At 40.5% G+C, this 17,438-nt stretch overlaps 2 non-coding genes across 2 annotated transcripts; both read left to right on the top strand.

The window, feature by feature from the left end:
• The first annotated feature begins 323 nt into the window (after nucleotides 1-323).
• Nucleotides 324-395, top strand: Trnaq-uug (transfer RNA glutamine (anticodon UUG)). The gene has a single exon. It is a non-coding gene; the product is annotated as a tRNA-Gln (tRNA).
• Nucleotides 396-7,919: 7,524 nt separating this feature from the next.
• Nucleotides 7,920-7,991, top strand: Trnaq-uug (transfer RNA glutamine (anticodon UUG)). Its single transcript has one exon. It is a non-coding gene; the product is annotated as a tRNA-Gln (tRNA).
• Nucleotides 7,992-17,438: the final 9,447 nt, after the last annotated feature.

Raw genomic sequence — 17,438 nt, 5'->3', positions numbered from 1 at the left:
AAACACACACACCCATGCCCGAGGGAGGACTGTTATCTCCATCGGGACCGGCCGAGTCAACTGTCAAAGACTGTAATAGTTGCAGCCTACAAGAAGAAGAAATAGCAGAACATGGTTCTAAAACTTGTGGTGTGATGAAAACAATAAAACTGTAAGTTGTTCAGGCTGACCACTTCTTAGAAAACAGAGACATTGACGCATCCGTCTTCAGAGCGTCACAGAACGCCACCGCATGCCCACCTTCTTGCGTGACTCAACGAAGTTTCTGTTGCAACATCTTAGAACACATAGAAGTGTTTCAGATGTGGCTTGCTCTTGTGGCAGGTCCCATGGTGTAATGGTTAGCACTCTGGACTTTGAATCCAGCGATCCGAGTTCAAATCTCGGTGGGACCTAACATTTTAAGTTTAGGATATTGCTATGGAAAACGTGTCAAATGCAGATTTTCCAAGAAAAGGAAAAAGTCACGCACCATTTGCAAGGAAATGAAAACTGTTGATATATGCAACAGAGGGTCAGTAGTGACAGCAATGAACAGCCGATTACTGGCGCGTGCTGTAGTGCGATAAGGCCAGTGTGCATAGCAGATGACCTTTCAACGAGAAGCTGATATACTCGTAAGGGAGCTCTAGCGGTGAAGCAGCTGAACCATTGTGCGACTGCTTCAGATATTCCGACTTATACCATAGGAAAATGCAGCATCAAACTATTTCGTTCCAATAGAAGTACTGCATAAATACTTACGTTAAGACGCCTAAACAGAGCAACGTTTTCACAGAATTGATGCAAAATTTTTGGCCTGTGGAAGCAAAATAAATAATTTTTTTTTTGTGTACATAACTGCTATCGATAGCTGTAACTTCTATAGTCTCTCACTTAATGTAAGCGCCTAATTCTAACTCCTTTGGTTTTAAGCGTTACTGTTATTGTGGAGGATCCTTACAATTACCAAAAAGCGGCCATATCTTGAAACGTTTGTAGTGGTTCTCAGCATTCGGAAGTATCTCCTAACAAATTTTCAGTGAGCTGATAACTGATTTGATCCTGTAGTAAATTATGTTGTAAATTACGTAGGTGAATATCTTCAGATACAAACAATACGTAGTATGGTTGAGACAACCATTTGTTTGTTTCTTTGAATATAAAAAGTAATTCTTTCATTCGCAAACACATGGTATCTCATCATTTTATGTATCTTCTATATTACCTTCACGTCATTTTTATCTGTGATTGCTACGTTCAGTTATCACCTGACGATAGTCTAAGAATCCGAAAGACGGTTAGTGATCAAATAAATAATATTTGCGGAACACCAGGAAAATACTTCCTATTTTAATGTTAAAATACTTAAGTCTTTTTTTTTTTTTGAAAGTACAAGAGGTATCAGATAATCTAATAATGTTTCATAAATATATATGCGCTGGTCTAAAAAGAACGACATAAAGTTGTAATTTCCAAATGTGTCCGTGGTGGTCACATTTCTAAAATTTACAGAAGCTGAAAATAGCAGCAAAAAGGAGGAAGTTTGAAATGTGAAACGTTTAGAATGTCTATGAGCTCCGACAAAGACATGGTGAAATAACATCAGCAACAGCTAGAACTGGAACATAGTGTAAGAAGAGAGAACGGAAGAGAATCAGACTACATCGAATAAGAATAGGAAGAGGAGAGATTAGAGAGAAAAAAAAGGAGAATGAGAAAAGTGAGAAGTATATGTAACTTGTACAGGGGCAGGATACTGGATTATTTAGACAGCGCAGGAAAAAGAAAAGCAAACGCGATAAGATGAGAGGGAAAAAATAAAACTTTTATAAAAGTTGAAGGAATGAAGTGGAACCAACAAAATTTATACAACCCTGGAAACTGGTTCTGAAAACTATTCCTATTTTATTAAAATTGGTAAAAGTCGCAAACAGGATAGGGGCAATGAGGCCGAAAAACTTGGCAAATCCACATAAATGGATATGAAATGGCGGGAAGTAAGGTGACGAAAGTGCAAAACTCCTGAACTGCAGAAGAAATTGAATTACAAGTTGATTGTTTTGCATTCCATCACACTTCCGGTCGGTTTGATGTTCTACTCTTTCTAACGTTGTTCCGCGTTCTTCTTTTCTATATACCTGCTAAACACTTTGTAGAGTGTCTCACATATACCTTCTTTGTCTGAACTCACAGCTTTACCGCATACTGCTCCTTACAGTTGGAGGTTAATTGTTTCTGGATCCCGTGTTAGGCGGCCCACTATCCTCTCTCTACCTCTACTGTGGGGGGAGAGGATGTTCGATTCCACATCTTCTCTTCACAGAAGTTGTTCTTTTTGTAATTTATTCGCACACTCACTTCCTTCTATAGCACCGTTTTCCAAATTTATTCGTGGAAGAAGAATAAACTGTAGAACAAGTCGTCCAGGTGAAGAATCACAGGAGGAGAATAGCAACACATTTTCACCATCGCAGTGAGGTAGCCGATTTTTTCCAATGACGCTACCGAAGCAAATGTTGCAGGATAGCCGGCCGCGGTGGTCTAGCGGTTCTAGGCGCTCAGTCCGGAACCGCGCGACTGCTACGGTCGCAGGTTCGAATCCTGCCTCGGGCATGGATGTTTGTGATGTCCTTAGGTTAGTTAGGTTTAAGTAGTTCTAAGTTCTAGGGGACTGATGACCACAGATGTTAAGTCCCATAGTGCTCAGAGCCATTTGAACCATTTTGTTGCAGGATAATTCATTGCCGGATTTATCTTTCGTCACTTAAATGCCAAGGTCACTCGACAACTTCATACTCCCATTTATCTTTCAAGAGGCGAGCGTGTGATGGATGACCTGAGTGGGGTGAGGTGTGCTGGCACGTCTTGATATCTGAAGCGGTAATGAGGATTTCTACCTGCCCGATTTTTACGAACTATTTTGTTACACAAACCTCATAGACCGCAGCTAGTGAAGCCAGCCTCATTACTGAGAAGAGTTCAACGAGGAGCGTTATTAAGATTAATAGGCGCCTACTGCACTTCTCCGAATATGTAAGTAATTCTAGGAATATGCCAAATGGACTTGGAAATTATGAAAAGGGGTTCCTTTCAGTAGTTACAGAAAGATGATCAGAGGAAAGTACGAAGGATGCTTGGAGCTGAGGCCGATTCGAGAAAGTTAATAAAAGATCGCATATTACAACTGTGGCAAAACGAGTGGGACACTTCAGGCACAGGCAGGAGAACATACGAATTTCTCCCTGACATCAGGGAGGGACCGAAAATGAGACTTCTGAACCCGTAGAAAGGTTTCATATAACACCTGACTGGTCATGACCCTTATGCTACGTATCTATACAAAATCAAAAGACAGTTGAGTGATAGCTGCGCTTACGGCAGTGTGGGCTCACCAGAACAGTCATTGTGAGACTCCGCACTCTACGAAGATGTGGCTGGTAATGGCCATCAGGCTTTAAGAACGTTGGACCCCAAAGTCACGTTAAGGAGCGAGTCGACCTAGTGCATCTTGGATGATACTACAGCCGCAGTATCCAGGAAGGCAAAGGAAGACTACACGAGGTATTCAAGCACAAGCCAACCTGCTGTCATCCTGACTAGACAACATACTCTGCAGATGGAGAATAAAGAACTGAGGTCAGCGATCATCGAATGAAATAGTGATGATGGAAGCGTGACTTAAAGACGTAACACAGATTGGTGGAATTGCTTCTTATAATGAAAATGCTGCTGACGTGTGGCCCAATAGCCAAGAAATCCAGCAGAGAATAGCTATTGCGGGGGTAGTAAGAGGGCGGATCCAGTAGCGGAAACAACCACCTGCAGGTTAAATGCACGATAATAATAAAAAAAGCAGAACATATTCCTTAGTGCTGACAAGAGTATTAGTAGTTCGGTAAATGATTGGCGGTTTTATTGAAGTTTTATAGTGGTAGAAGTAGCTGTAGTACTAAAAACATAGCCCGCATCTCGTGGTCGTGCGGTAGCGTTCTCGCTTCCCACGCCCGGGTTCCCGGGTTCGATTCCCGGCGGGGTCAGGGATTTTCTCTGCCTCGTGATGGCTGGGTGTTGTGTGCTGTTCTTAAGTTAGTTAGGTTTAAGTAGTTCTAAGTTCTAGGGGACTGATGACCATAGATGTTAAGTCCCATAGTGCTCAGAGCCATTTGAACTAAAAACATAAATATCAGAAACAAACAGTTAATGTATAAAGTTATTACTATTCAAGAAAATGTGATTTGTATGCCCTATTTCATCAGCTTTTCAGATAACAGGTAGTAATTACGGAGAAAAAATAAAAGTCCCGGAGCCTGAGCTAGAGCCAAATCACACGTTCCCTCACGTTATGGTTCGCGACAGTGTTGCGCCACTGCCAGTTTGAAAGGCTGTGTTAGACTTAGGTGTGTTTGCTATTCTGTACGACGGATTTCAAGCAACCCAACTGTTTGTCCGATATAGGACTTCCCATATACACGCAGAAAACAAGATATTTCGAGGTTCTGTAGACTTAAGTCGCACTTCATGCTACTTGCTGCTGCTGCTGATTATGTCTTTATGGAGACTAAGATCTAATGTCATCAGTCTCTTGTTCACTGTCTCCCCCCAGTGGACCCCATCTGTCTGCGTCTGTAGCAAATTCATTGTGCAAGTGGGAGAAAGTGTAGTAAATGTTTGCATAGTGTGTATCTGAGGCCGCCTAAAAACCACATCCAGACTGGTGGCATACTGGCCCTCGTCGTTAATCCATCAGGCACATTCAGACTGCGCTATCACGCCTCCCCGTCTCCGAAGCAGGCGCTTTATACGAAAGGCTATCCAGTGGGGTTTTATTGGAGCGAGACGACACTAATCTAGGTTGGTAACCATGACAAACATGTCAGTAAATTCCTCTTCAGAAAACTGTTCATCTTGGTGGATATAGATACAATGTAGGGAAGACTCGAGGACCTAGGAAATTAGAAAGAGATTTTGTGCAACATTTGTTGTAGGACAACCGTAATGCTTCCCACCATGTTAAACACAGTTTTCGATTTCGTTTAAAAAGCTTTTATAAAAATGTGTAGGGTCTCTTTCGCAAAATTTTTAATAAGAATCTCACTATTCTCTTTAGCATTATTCGTAAGAAGCGCTGATAGCCTCGTCGATGATCGTCCCTCCCCCACCTCCGCCTTCCTCCCCTCCCCCCACACACACTATTCGTAAGAAAATGTATTTACTCCAGTTTAATTTTGTTTTTGCAATATGTACGGAGTATGCTCATACCATTTTCTATACTGCGGAGTGCGTGGTGTGATACATTTATCCATTCAGTAACATAAATTATAATGTCAAGATGATCCACAAAATTAGCAAAGGAAAAGAATGGATCGAGAAATACATCAAAATTTTTCAAGGAAAAAAAAACAATAGTGAGAGTATCTATGAAAAAAAAACAGGTTTTTATGCACAGTCTGCAAGGCTGTTTATGGTTATTGTTGCTTACTTCCTGAACCCGATTAGATCTTCGCTGCGAAACTTTACGCTTTCTTGCTCGCGACGACCTGGAATCGCTTGTTTATTTATATTCTCTGAACATTTAGTCCTATGTACTTAAATGTACTTAAACTGTGTCAAATTAATCTCCATCTAGTGTACGCAGAGAACATGGAACATAAGCGTACGAACTATCTTCAACATATAGCTCGAAAGTTGTTGGAGTGTATGTTGAAGGAATGTTTTAAAGACGTTCAGTTCATGTCATACGAAATGCAGTTACATAGCAACGGGCCACTGAAAACGATCTATTCCATCTTTTAAACCAGTAGTAAACTTTCCTAAATATCATGTCTGTAAAGATACGTATTCAGACACTTCATAATTTTCGGCAAACCTTCTTCGATACAGACACTTCAATTTTGTTTGCTGGTGAACATTTTTAAATAAAATTACTCTGTTTTATAGCAGATAATATTCATTGCCTTTTGCAAGTCTGGATCTCTTGGATCTCCCTACTTGTCTTTTTGTTTTGTTGTTCTGAGAGTTCGATTTTCATCCAGACAATTTTTTCTCTCTGAAATTTTTCTAAAGCAGTGTTTTTACTTAAGTGTTCTTTTGGTGTTCTCTCGTTAGCCTGTATTTAATGTGGGATTCCAGAAGCTTTGGATTTAGAGATAATTGTTCTCACTGCAACATTTGAATATGGGGACGTTATTTCATGGACGAACTAAGTGACACAGTGCTTAAGAGTCTGACCTGATATTTGAGCGGAAAGTAATTGAATACCCACCTGAACATTCAAATTTACGTTTCCGTGGTTTCCATTACATAACATTAGACAAATGCTGTGATGATACTTTCAGGACCGATTCCCTCTCATATTCTTGTCCAGCTAAGCTTTTAATTTGTCTTTAACGTCCTCCATGTGACTTTAAGCTAACTTATGCCATACAGCTGTCGATCTCTGTAGATCGAATGGTAATGAGGTGGCAACCCGGGTAAGCAGTAAGACGTTCGAACTTTGGCCCGGACTCCGTTCTCACTCTACAAACACACTTACATCGATTTATACATCTATACTCCGCAAGCTACCTTACGGTATGTCACAGACAACTTTAACAGTAGACTATAACGTGATGCAGAACGCATCTCTAGCAGCATCTGCCACTGGAGTTGGCTGAGCATCTCAGTGACGCTATTACACTTACTGAAGGTACCTGTAAGGAAAAGCGCAGCTCTTCTTTGTGTACTCTCTATTTCCTCTATCAATCCTACCTGATACGGATCCCAGACTGGCGAACAGTATTCAAGTATTTGTTCAACGAAGGTTTTGTAAGATACCTCCTTCGTGGGTGGACTAAATTTCCGGAGGACTCTTACAATGACTTTCAGTCTGACATCAGTCTTGCCTGTGATTAGTTTTTTTGTCGTCATTCTACCTTATACCGTTCCTTACACATACTCCTAGTGATTATCCTACAATCGCTTAGTCATCGAATAATGTGTCTTTCTGCATACGTATTTGCAGTACATTATATTTGTTTACGTAGAGAGACAACTACTAACCCCTGCACCGAGATTCGATTCTCTGCAGGTGTACCTGCATTTCGCTAGAATTTTCTAGCGTTGAAACTCCTCCTTATGCAACACATAATCCACGAAAAGCCACGTGAAACTTTCAGCGTTATTCACTAGGTCGATTATACATATTGTGAAAAGTAAGGTTCTACAACCTTCTCTTGCCTTTATTTTCGATGGTATGATCCATATCCAGATGTGCGTAGGTGTAAGTGAAGTGTATAGATGATTGCCTTGAGTATCGCCAACATAATCATGATATTCATGGGAATGTTCTAAATATTACACCTAAACACACCTGAAGAAGGAAGGTACCTTTAGAAACACATAGTGTGAGGAACAGGTCGAACATTTAATTACTGTTTATTACGATATATCTACATTTCTCCTATTTTGTCACGGCGTAGAGTAACTGCCCTCAGGCACTGATGTATGGCAAGAGCGTTTTAAAATCTGACTCCCTACTTCTGCAGGTATTGGGTTGTAACGACAGCACACTGGTCTAGGGTGGCGTCAGAGAGGTACGTACTGAGGAAGTGATATAAAGACTACGTTTTCTGAGAACAGCTCATTCCTATTATTTCGGTGTTAAGGTATAACCCGTATGAACGCTCAGACACTCAGAAGGTAATCCACCTCGGAATGTATCGCAGAATTTATTAAATTTAGATAACTAGTAGTTCGAAAGAAAGCGTAAGATCTCTCCTAATTAATAAGAATCTCGTAAGATCTGAGTGAGATATTTGGTCACCTTCAGGGAGATCGCTTCTGATGCACGGTGCTGTGAGGACCGTAAGCGAGTAGCGTGCGTGACTCATGCAATGTCTGTGACTCCAGCGTCATAACGGTGCTTGAGATACTTGATACTTTTCAGTAGATTCTGTCAGGGTCCCATGGTGTAATGGTTAGCACTCTGGACTTTGAATCCAGCGATCCGAGTTCAAATCTCGGTGGGACCTAACATTTTAAGTATAGAATATTGCTATCTAAAACTTGTCATTCGCGAATTAGTTACAACTGAATGAATAAAATCACTTGAAAATGCGAGGGAATTATGAATACCCTTTTAGTAACATGAGCTAAAATTCAGTAAGGTAAGTTCGAGCTTCACAGCAGCTGAACTTCCAATTAAACTTAAAAATATACAAACCTGAGGCTCTATGCACCTTGATAATTTCAGTAAATTTAGGTTACCATAACCAAGAAAAACACATGTTTCTCTTGAGAGGACATCCATAACTCCTGTGTGTATCATCCATGATTATCAACATCCACCACAATTGTAACAAATTTTTATTTTTAATAAAAGGAAACGGCCAGGAGGTTTCAGGACGAAATTTCAATCTACAGGCGCATCTGAAAAAATTACGACTAAAGTGTGACGACTATATCTATTGTAAAACACTAAAAAACGCAACAAAACTCGTGGTAATATTCTAAAGAGAATACTACAAACGAGTACAAAATATGCTTACGTGCCAGTTACCAGAGAATCACTATTCCAACCCCTGTTCACTCGTGTGGACATTCTAAACATATAAGTGGTATCCTCTTTAGAATATTTATACAAGTTCTGATGGGTTTATTAGAGTTTGACAAGTTGTATAGGTGTCACGTTTTACTTATAATCTTCCAGATGCACCAGAAGATGGGACTGTTGTCCTGAAACCTGGCTATGCTTGCCTTTATTGGAAATAAAAGACTATTACAACTATAGCAGATATTATCAATCATGAATAAAAGGAAAAAAGTACAACACTATTTCTTTCTAGTGTGTCTTGCAGAGGCACTCAAAGAACTCGCAAATTATACGTCACGAAGTCCACTCGAACTGCATTAGCTTTGGAATCGTTGAATGTTTCTTACTTTACGGTTTCATGGAGGCAGTACAAACTTACATATATGTGAATGACTGACAGAATGAATTTTTCTGTATTGTCTCTTTTGTTGTTTGTATCACTAGGTAGACACAGCTTGTAAGTGTGTGCGTTCTAAACGGGTTTAGCGGTGATAATGATTCTACTGCGGACAAAATATTATGTTCAAAAATGGCTCTGAGCACTATGGGGCTTATCATCTGTGGTCATCAGTCCCCTAGAACTTAGAACTACTCAAACCTAACTAACCTAAGGACATCACACACATCCATGCCCGAGGCAGGATTCGAACCTGCGACCGTAGCAGTCGCGCGGTTCCGGACTGAGCACCTAGAACCGCTCGCCACCGCGGCCGGCGAAATATTATGTATTATTCATTTAACTTGTACTCAGATTTATTATGAGATAGCATGACGAATGGAAAACCTAGGCTTTTATCATTTGTAGATTTAGAAAAAACTGCCGACACTGTTGAATGGAATACATTCCTTGTAATTCTGAAGGTCGTGGGGATAATGCACAGGAAGTGAAAAGTTATCCACAACTTGTACATGAACCATGCTGCAATTATAAGAATCGAAGACATGAAAGGGAAGCATTAGTTGAGGGCCGAGTGAGATAGTGTTGTAACTTATCTGTTAACTTATTGAATCTGTAAGTTGAAGAAAAAGAAAAAAAGGGGGAGATATTTGCAATGGTAACTAAAGTTCAGTGAGAAGAAATAAATATTCTGCAGTCCGACAACTGACATTGCAATTGTTTCAGAAACAACATACGACTCGGAAGAGCAAGTGATCGGAATGGATAACGTTTTTAAAAGAGTTTGTAAGGCAAATATCAACAAAAGTAACTCAAGGATAGAGCAATGTTGCGGAATTATATGTGGTGATGCTGAGGAAATCGGGTTAGGAAATGAGATACTTAAAGTACTAGACGAGTTTCGATATTTAGGTAGCAAAGTAGATGACGATGGCTGAGGCAGAGAGGAAATAAAATGCAAATTGACAAGAGCAAGAAAAGAGTTTCTGAAAAACAGAACTCTTTCAACATGAAATATAAATTGCAATGTTAGTAAGTTTTTCTGAAAGTATTGTTCTGGAATGTACGGAAGTTAAATGCGGACGATAAACAGTTCAGACAAGAAGAGTGTAGAAGTTTCTGAAAAGTGTTACCCAAGAGTAGATGGGTCGATCGAATAACTAGTGAAGAAGTACTGAACCGAATCATCGAATAAAGAAAGTTACGGAACAACTTGACTAAAAGAAGGGATCAGTTGATAGGGCATGTCCTGAATCATTAGGGACTCGTCAGTTTCGTTATGGAAGGAAGTGTATAATAACTGTTGAGTCAGACCATAGCCGGAGTACAATAAGCAAGTGCCAACGGATGTTGGTTGCAGCAGTTATGCAGAGATGAAGGGGCATTTACAGGATAGACTAACATGGAGAGCACCATCAGATCAGTCTTCAAACTGAATACCACATTCAACAACAAACTTATACTTTTCAACTGAATTTCTCAGCACGAATACTGGAATACGTCCGTATTCCTTAGAGTAACATTCGGTGTTTGAATTGAAAGAGAGCAAGGAAACTTTGAGGAAAGTGATACATTTCAACAACTTGCAGGAATAACAACGTTTGATTTTTTAAATTTTCATCTGCTATGCAGGTTACTACACGAGTGAAAGTAAATATTTTACGAGGTGGTAGTATAGACTCATTCCAATAAAACATTCTGTACAAGGTGTGTGCAGTTTTTATTGGTTACAGAGATACAGCTGTTAGAATGTAAACCAAACGGGGACGTTGGTGGTCAATAAAACTGAGCATTTTTGCCTATCCACCTTGGGGGTATGTCTCATCTGACAGCTAGAATAATGCAAAAACGTACCCATCCTTGTAGCCGACAGAACTTCTTCCAATATACAATGCTGAAATCTCGTTTTCAAGAAATTCTAGATAACGGGTTCCTGTAAGGAGTTATGGTAAGACAACAGTCTGCACACAACTCATTATTTACCACACCACACCAGATAAACATAGAGAAGCGTTCTCGAAAACGTGACTCCACAAAGGCACAAAGGTTTTCATCAGCTCATCGATGTGAGTTATGAGTGGTACTAATACTGCAATCAGTGGAACTGGTTTCACTGGCAAGGGGTGTTAATGAGGTTTCTCAGCGATTTACAATAAGCCAACTAGAAAATTCCATTCGTCTGGTTTCATCTCTTGTGCCAAGGTGTGAGTCCACTGTAAATGACAGGGGTAGAGGCAGTGAACGCATAATGTCCACCAAATTCTTGTATGCGGAATAATAATAGATGGTATCACGCTACCACACCACAGGCGGCAACGCGAACAGACATCTTAGACTCTAGCGACGGCTTGCTGCATTCCACACCAACATGTGGGATGTGCTCCTGAAGACTACGCCTTCGCCCTCACAATGAAGTCAATATAGTGTTGAGCTAGCAACAGCTCTGCCAAAGTTCGAGATGTCAGCTACAGCAGTCAACATTTTCGAGTAGGAGAGAGCCAGTTAAAGTTTCTGAAGAAAAGTACTTCGCAATTAAAAAAATGTTCCAGGCTATTACGCTGTGGTATTTTACAATATCTATGACCTCTCTGTAACACCTTTCATGGCATGTCCCACCAAAATAAATGTGGTGGTCGCCTGGCTGCAAAACATGATCCGCAACAGCTGATCTGTCAGTCTTTTCTCTTCTCAGTCGTCCTTGTCCTTTTCTAGTCCTTTTTTGGCCATTCTTTTGATAGTACCCACGTACACCTCCACTCAACTATACGGGATCCTATAATTTATTGATTTTTCCAGCGGTTGACCAACATCCTTGGCCGATTATAGATGATGTTCTATCTTCCGAGTGGGTTTGGAGGTTACCGCACGGTTCCACTTTTTTGAAGATTTTTCCTATGCAGTCAGTAACGTCCTTAATGAAAGACAGGGAAACTTTTGATATCATAGGTGCTTGGGCATCGCAGTGGTACCTACGCGATGGTCTAAACGTCTTTTCACCTCAACGAAAGAATTACCATTTTTGAGGAATGCGTCGGTGAGATGTTTTAATTCCGCGTCATGCAGCTCTGGTTTGAAGTTTTTCCTTTGCTCTATCCGCCCACGTTTCTATGATGCCTCGCTTTTGTTGTGGGAGATGGTTCAAATCCCGGTGTAGGTAACGATCTGTGTGTGTGTGTTTTCGGTAAATCATTTGGCCAAAGCTACCATCTTCTTTCTTGAAAACCAGCACAGCAAGAAAATTCAATCTTCCGCCTGCCTGCTCCTCCATGGTAAACTGAATCATCGGACTGATCCCATTGAGATGCTTGTCAAGACGACCCAGTTTCTCCCTGCCAAGCCGCCACAAAACAAACGTATCATCCATGTACCGGAAACAAAGATTCGGTTTCTTCTTCGAAGTTTCTAAAGCATGTCCTCTAATTTTTATATTCTCGCGCGTTCAAAACATGTGACGTCACGTCACTGAACAGAAGCACGCGGAAGCGGAATTTTGATGTAGTCATTAACTAGCCAGGGTGTGAATCGCATATTCAAATAAGCTACGATCCCCGTTGAAAATTTCCTCAGAAGATGGGGACGAAACTTTGGTTTCTAAGTTGAAATCCACTCGACTGGGGCGTAGTAGCCCGAAATGTTTTATTAATTGTGACATTTCCGCCCGAGAAAGTTTACATGTTACAATTACGAAATGTATTTCGTAAAACTGAACATTGTACCTCAAGAGAACAGTTGTTGATTAGTGCATCAAGTGATGCTTTGCTAGTCCAGCACAGTTGCAAATTATCCAGTACTCCTGTGGCCAAGAAGTGTGTCAAAGGTAAGTAAATCTATTATTCATTTATGTAATAAAGTGAATTAATAATTCATCTGTTGTAATTAAAAATGAACAATCTCCTATAGCCCTACAAGAACCCACAGTTGTGGTCAGACGATACTAGTTTCGTCAGGTCACAACTCAATAACTGCAGAAATTCAGCGTGTGCTTATTGAAGGACTGTGGTCTACCAGCTCTGTCGCCTACTTCATCGACACTGTTCGTTTGCACGTTAAGATGAAACAATTTGTAGGGAAGCAGCCTACTCACGCCGTATAAAATTCTCATCAGTCTTTCCATTGTGTGCCAGCCTAGTCCGCTGTAACTAGCTCTGACGTCATAAATATTTGCGCAATACTTTAAAAATCAAGTAAATAACCTGAAACGTTTCTAGCATATCAGGAATAATACTAAATCAATATGTGTTGAATGTTGTTGTTGTTGTTGTGGTCTTCAGTCTTGAGACTGGTTTGATGCAGCTCTCCATGCTACTCTATCCTGTGCAAGCTTTTTCATCTCCCAGTACCTACTGCAACTACATCCTTCTGAATCTGCTTAGTGTATTCATCTCTTGGTCTCCCTCTACGATTTTTACCCTCCACGCTGCCCTCCAATACTAAATTGGTGATCCCTTGATGCCTTAGAACATGTCCTACCAACCGATCCCTTCTTCTTGTCAAGTTGTGCCACAAACTTCTCTTCTTCCCAATCCTATTCAATACTTCCTCATTAGTTACGTGATCTACCCATCTAATCTTCAGCATTCTTCTGTAGCACCACATTTCGAAAGCTTCTATTCTCTTCTTGTCCAAACTATTCATCGTCCATGTCTCACTTCCATACATGGCTACACTCCATACAAATACTTTCAGAAATGACTTCCTGACACTTAAATCTATACTCGATGTTAACAAATTTCTCTTCTTCAGAAACGCTTTCCTTGCCATTGCCAGTCTACATTTTATATCCTCTCTACTTCGACCATCATCAGTTATTTTGCTCCCCAAATAGCAAAACTCCTTGACTACTTTAAGTGTCTCATTTCCTAATCTAATTCCCTCAGCATCACTCGACTTAATTAGACTACATTCTATTATCCTTGTTTTGCTTTTGTTGATGTTCATCTTATATCCTCCTTTCAAGACACTGTCCATTCCATTCAACTGCTCTTCCAAGTCCTTTGCTGTCTCTGACAGAATTACAATGTCATCGGCGAACCTCAATGTTTTTATTTCTTCTCCATGAATTTTAATACCTACTCCGAATTTTTCTTTTCTTTCCTTTACTGCTTGCTCAATATATAGATTGAACAACATCGGAGAGAGGCTACAACCCTGTCTTACTCCCTTCCCAACCACTGCTTCCCTTTCATGTACCTCCACTCTTATAACTGCCATCTGGTTTCTGTACAAATTGTAAATAGCGTTTCGCTCCCTGTATTTTACCCCTGCCACCTTTAGAATTTGAAAGAGAGTATTCCAGTCAACGTTGTCAAAAGCTTTCTCTAAGTCTACAAATGCTAGAAACGTAGGTTTGCCTTTCCTTAATCTTTCTTCTAAGATAAGTCGTAAGGTCAGTATTGCCTCACGTGTTCCAGTGTTTCTACGGAATCCAAACTGATCTTCCCCGAGGTCGGCTTCTACTAGTTTTTCCATTCGTCTCTAAAGAATTCGTGTTAGTATTTTACAGCTGTGACTTATTAAACTGAAAGTTCGGTAATTTTCACATCTGTCAACACTTGCTTTCTTTGGGATTGGAATTATTATATTCTTCTTGAAGTGTGAGGGTATTTCGCCCGTTTCATACATCTTGCTCACCAGATGGTAGAGTTTTGTGAGGACTGGCTCTCCCAGGGCCGTCAGTAGTTCCAATGGAATGTTGTCTACTCCGGGGGCCTTGTTTCGACTCAGGTCTTTCAGTGCTCTGTCAAACTCTTCACGCAGTATGGTATCTCCCATTTCATCTTCATCTACATCCTCTTCCATTTCCATAATATTGTCCTGAAGTACATCGCCCTTGTATAGACCCTCTATATACTCCTTCCACCTTTCTGCTTTCCCTTCTTTGTTAGAACTGGGTTTCCATCTGAGCTCTTGATATTCATACAAGTGGTTCTCTTATCTCCAAAGGTCTCTTTAATTTTCCTGTAGGCAGTATCTATCTCACCCCTAGTGAGATAGGCCTCTACATCCTTACATTTGTCCTCTAGCCATCCCTGCTTAGCCATTTTGCACTTCTTGTCGATCTCATTTTTGAGACGTTTGTATTCCTTTTTGCCTGCTTCATTTACTGCATTTTTATATTTTCTCCTTTCATCAATTAAATTCAATATTTCTTCTGTTACCCAAGGATTTCTACTAGCCCTCGTCTTTTTTCCTACTTGATCCTCTGCTGCCTTCGCTACTTCATCCCTCAAAGCTACCCATTCTTCTTCTACTGTATTTCTTTCCCCCATTCCTGTCAATTGTTCCCTTATGCTCTCCCTGAAACTCTGTACAACCACTGGTTCTTTCAGTTTATCCATATCCCATCTCCTTAAATTCCCACCTTTTTGCAGTTTCTTCAGTTTTAATCTACAGGTCATAACCAATAGATTGTGGTCAGAGTCCACATCTGCCCCTGGAAATGTCTTACAATTTAAAACCTGGTTCCTAACTCTCTGTCTTACCATTATATAATCTATCTGATACCTTTTAGTATCTCCAGGGTTCTTCCATGTATACAACCTTCTTTCATGATTCTTAAATTAAGTGTTAGCTATGATTATGTTGTGCTCTGTGCAAAATTCTACCAGGCGGCTTCCTCTTTCATTTCTTAGCCCCAATCTATATTCACCTACTATGTTTCCTTCTCTCCCTTTTCCTACACTCGAATTCCAATCACCCATGACTATTAAATTTTCGTCTCCCTTCACAATCTGAATAATGTCTTTTGTTTCATCATACATTTCTTCAATTTCTTCATCATCTGCAGAGCTAGTTGGCATATAAACTTGTACTACTGTAGTAGGTGTGGGCTTCGTATCTATCTTGGCCACAATAATGCGTTCACTATGCTGTTTGTAGTAGCTTACCCTCATTCCTATTTTCCTATTCATTATTAAACCTACTCCTGCATTACCTCTATTTGATTTTGTGTTTATAGCCCTGGAGTCACCTGAACAGAAGTCTTGTTCCTCCTGCCACCGAACTTCACTAATTCCCACTATATCTAACTTCAACCTATCCATTTCCCTTTTTTAATTTTCTAACCTACCTGCCCGATTAAGGGATCTGACATTCCACGCTCCGATCCGTAGAACGCCAGTTTTCTTTCTCCTGATAACGACATCCTCTTCAGTAGTCCCCGCCCGGAGATCCGAATGGGGGACTATTTTACCTCCGGAATATTTTACCCAAGAGGACGCCATCATCATTTAATCATACTGTAAAGCTGCATGCCCTCGGGAAAAATTATGGCTGTAGTTTCCCCTTGCTTTCAGCCGTTCGCAGTATCAGCACAGCAAGGCCGTTTTGGTTATTGTTACAAGGCCAATCAGTCAATCATCCAGACTGTTGCCCTTGTAACTACTGAAAAGGCTGCTGCCCCTCTTCAGGAACCCACGTTTGTCTGGCCTCTCAACAGATACCCCTCCGTTGTGGTTGCACCTACGGTAGGCGGCTATCTGTATCGCTGAGGCACGCAAGCCTCCCCACCAACGGCAAGGTCCATGGTTCATGGGGGGGATGTGTTGAATATCAGTTCAATAACTTCAACCATTTTCGAAATTTGGACGTTTTTCTGTAAAAATCGTTGGCGCAGCAGAAAAGAGCTAGAGACTTAAAAATTTATATTTAGATTCCTTTTTCATAATAATTTAGTAGAAACAGTCTTCTGGATCTCACAAATTAAGATTTTAGTTGAAATTCATGATTTTCTGGGTTTTGTCTTAAAAATTAAGGAAGCAAGATAGATTAAGTAGGCTAATAAATAAGGCTAGGATGTTTAAATTTTAGTAGAATGGAGATCCGCTATAATCATAAAGATGTGAGAAGTTTCAACTCAATAACTATATAACTATAGCGATAGCGTATCTCCAAAGGGCATGTTCAGAGCTCGTCTACTGTGTGTAATGTGATTAAATTAATTCTCTCACCCAAAATAATTGACTTAGCCACGTCAGACGTTTATTATGATTACTTACCTGTGTGCTGAATGCACATTTAAATTGAGAGCTTCATCGGCCATCAGCAAAGGAAGCGATGATTTATTCAATAACTTAAAGTGGTGCTATACTAGCCCAGCGGCTAGTTGGGAGAGCCGATTTGATCAGGCGTTCCCTTACCGTCCGCACCGCGGCTTTATATACAAGAACACTGCGCGAGAGAGAAAGGCCCCAGTTCTCTCCAGACGCTGAACAGCACACCACATGTGTCGGGAGTCGCGTCGCGTCGGTATCATTGCTATAAACAGCCACGGATGCCGTACTAAGTTACTCGGGATACACATAACCATGAAATCATTTTCGAGTGAAGTGTTAATTCTGGGATGACTTTAATGACCTATCTTCAGTTTGCGTATGTCGTATTTTCTCGTGCCGCCGCGGGACAAACATTCTACCATTATTTAGCGTGGCGTTTGACGAACATTATCATCAAATTATGGCGAGCATTCGCTTAAACATTTAATTTGGACAG

Source organism: Schistocerca serialis, chromosome 2 (assembly GCF_023864345.2).
Source record: "Schistocerca serialis cubense isolate TAMUIC-IGC-003099 chromosome 2, iqSchSeri2.2, whole genome shotgun sequence".
NCBI lineage: Eukaryota > Metazoa > Arthropoda > Insecta > Orthoptera > Acrididae > Schistocerca > Schistocerca serialis.
This window is presented reverse-complemented; position numbering and strand designations above follow the sequence as displayed.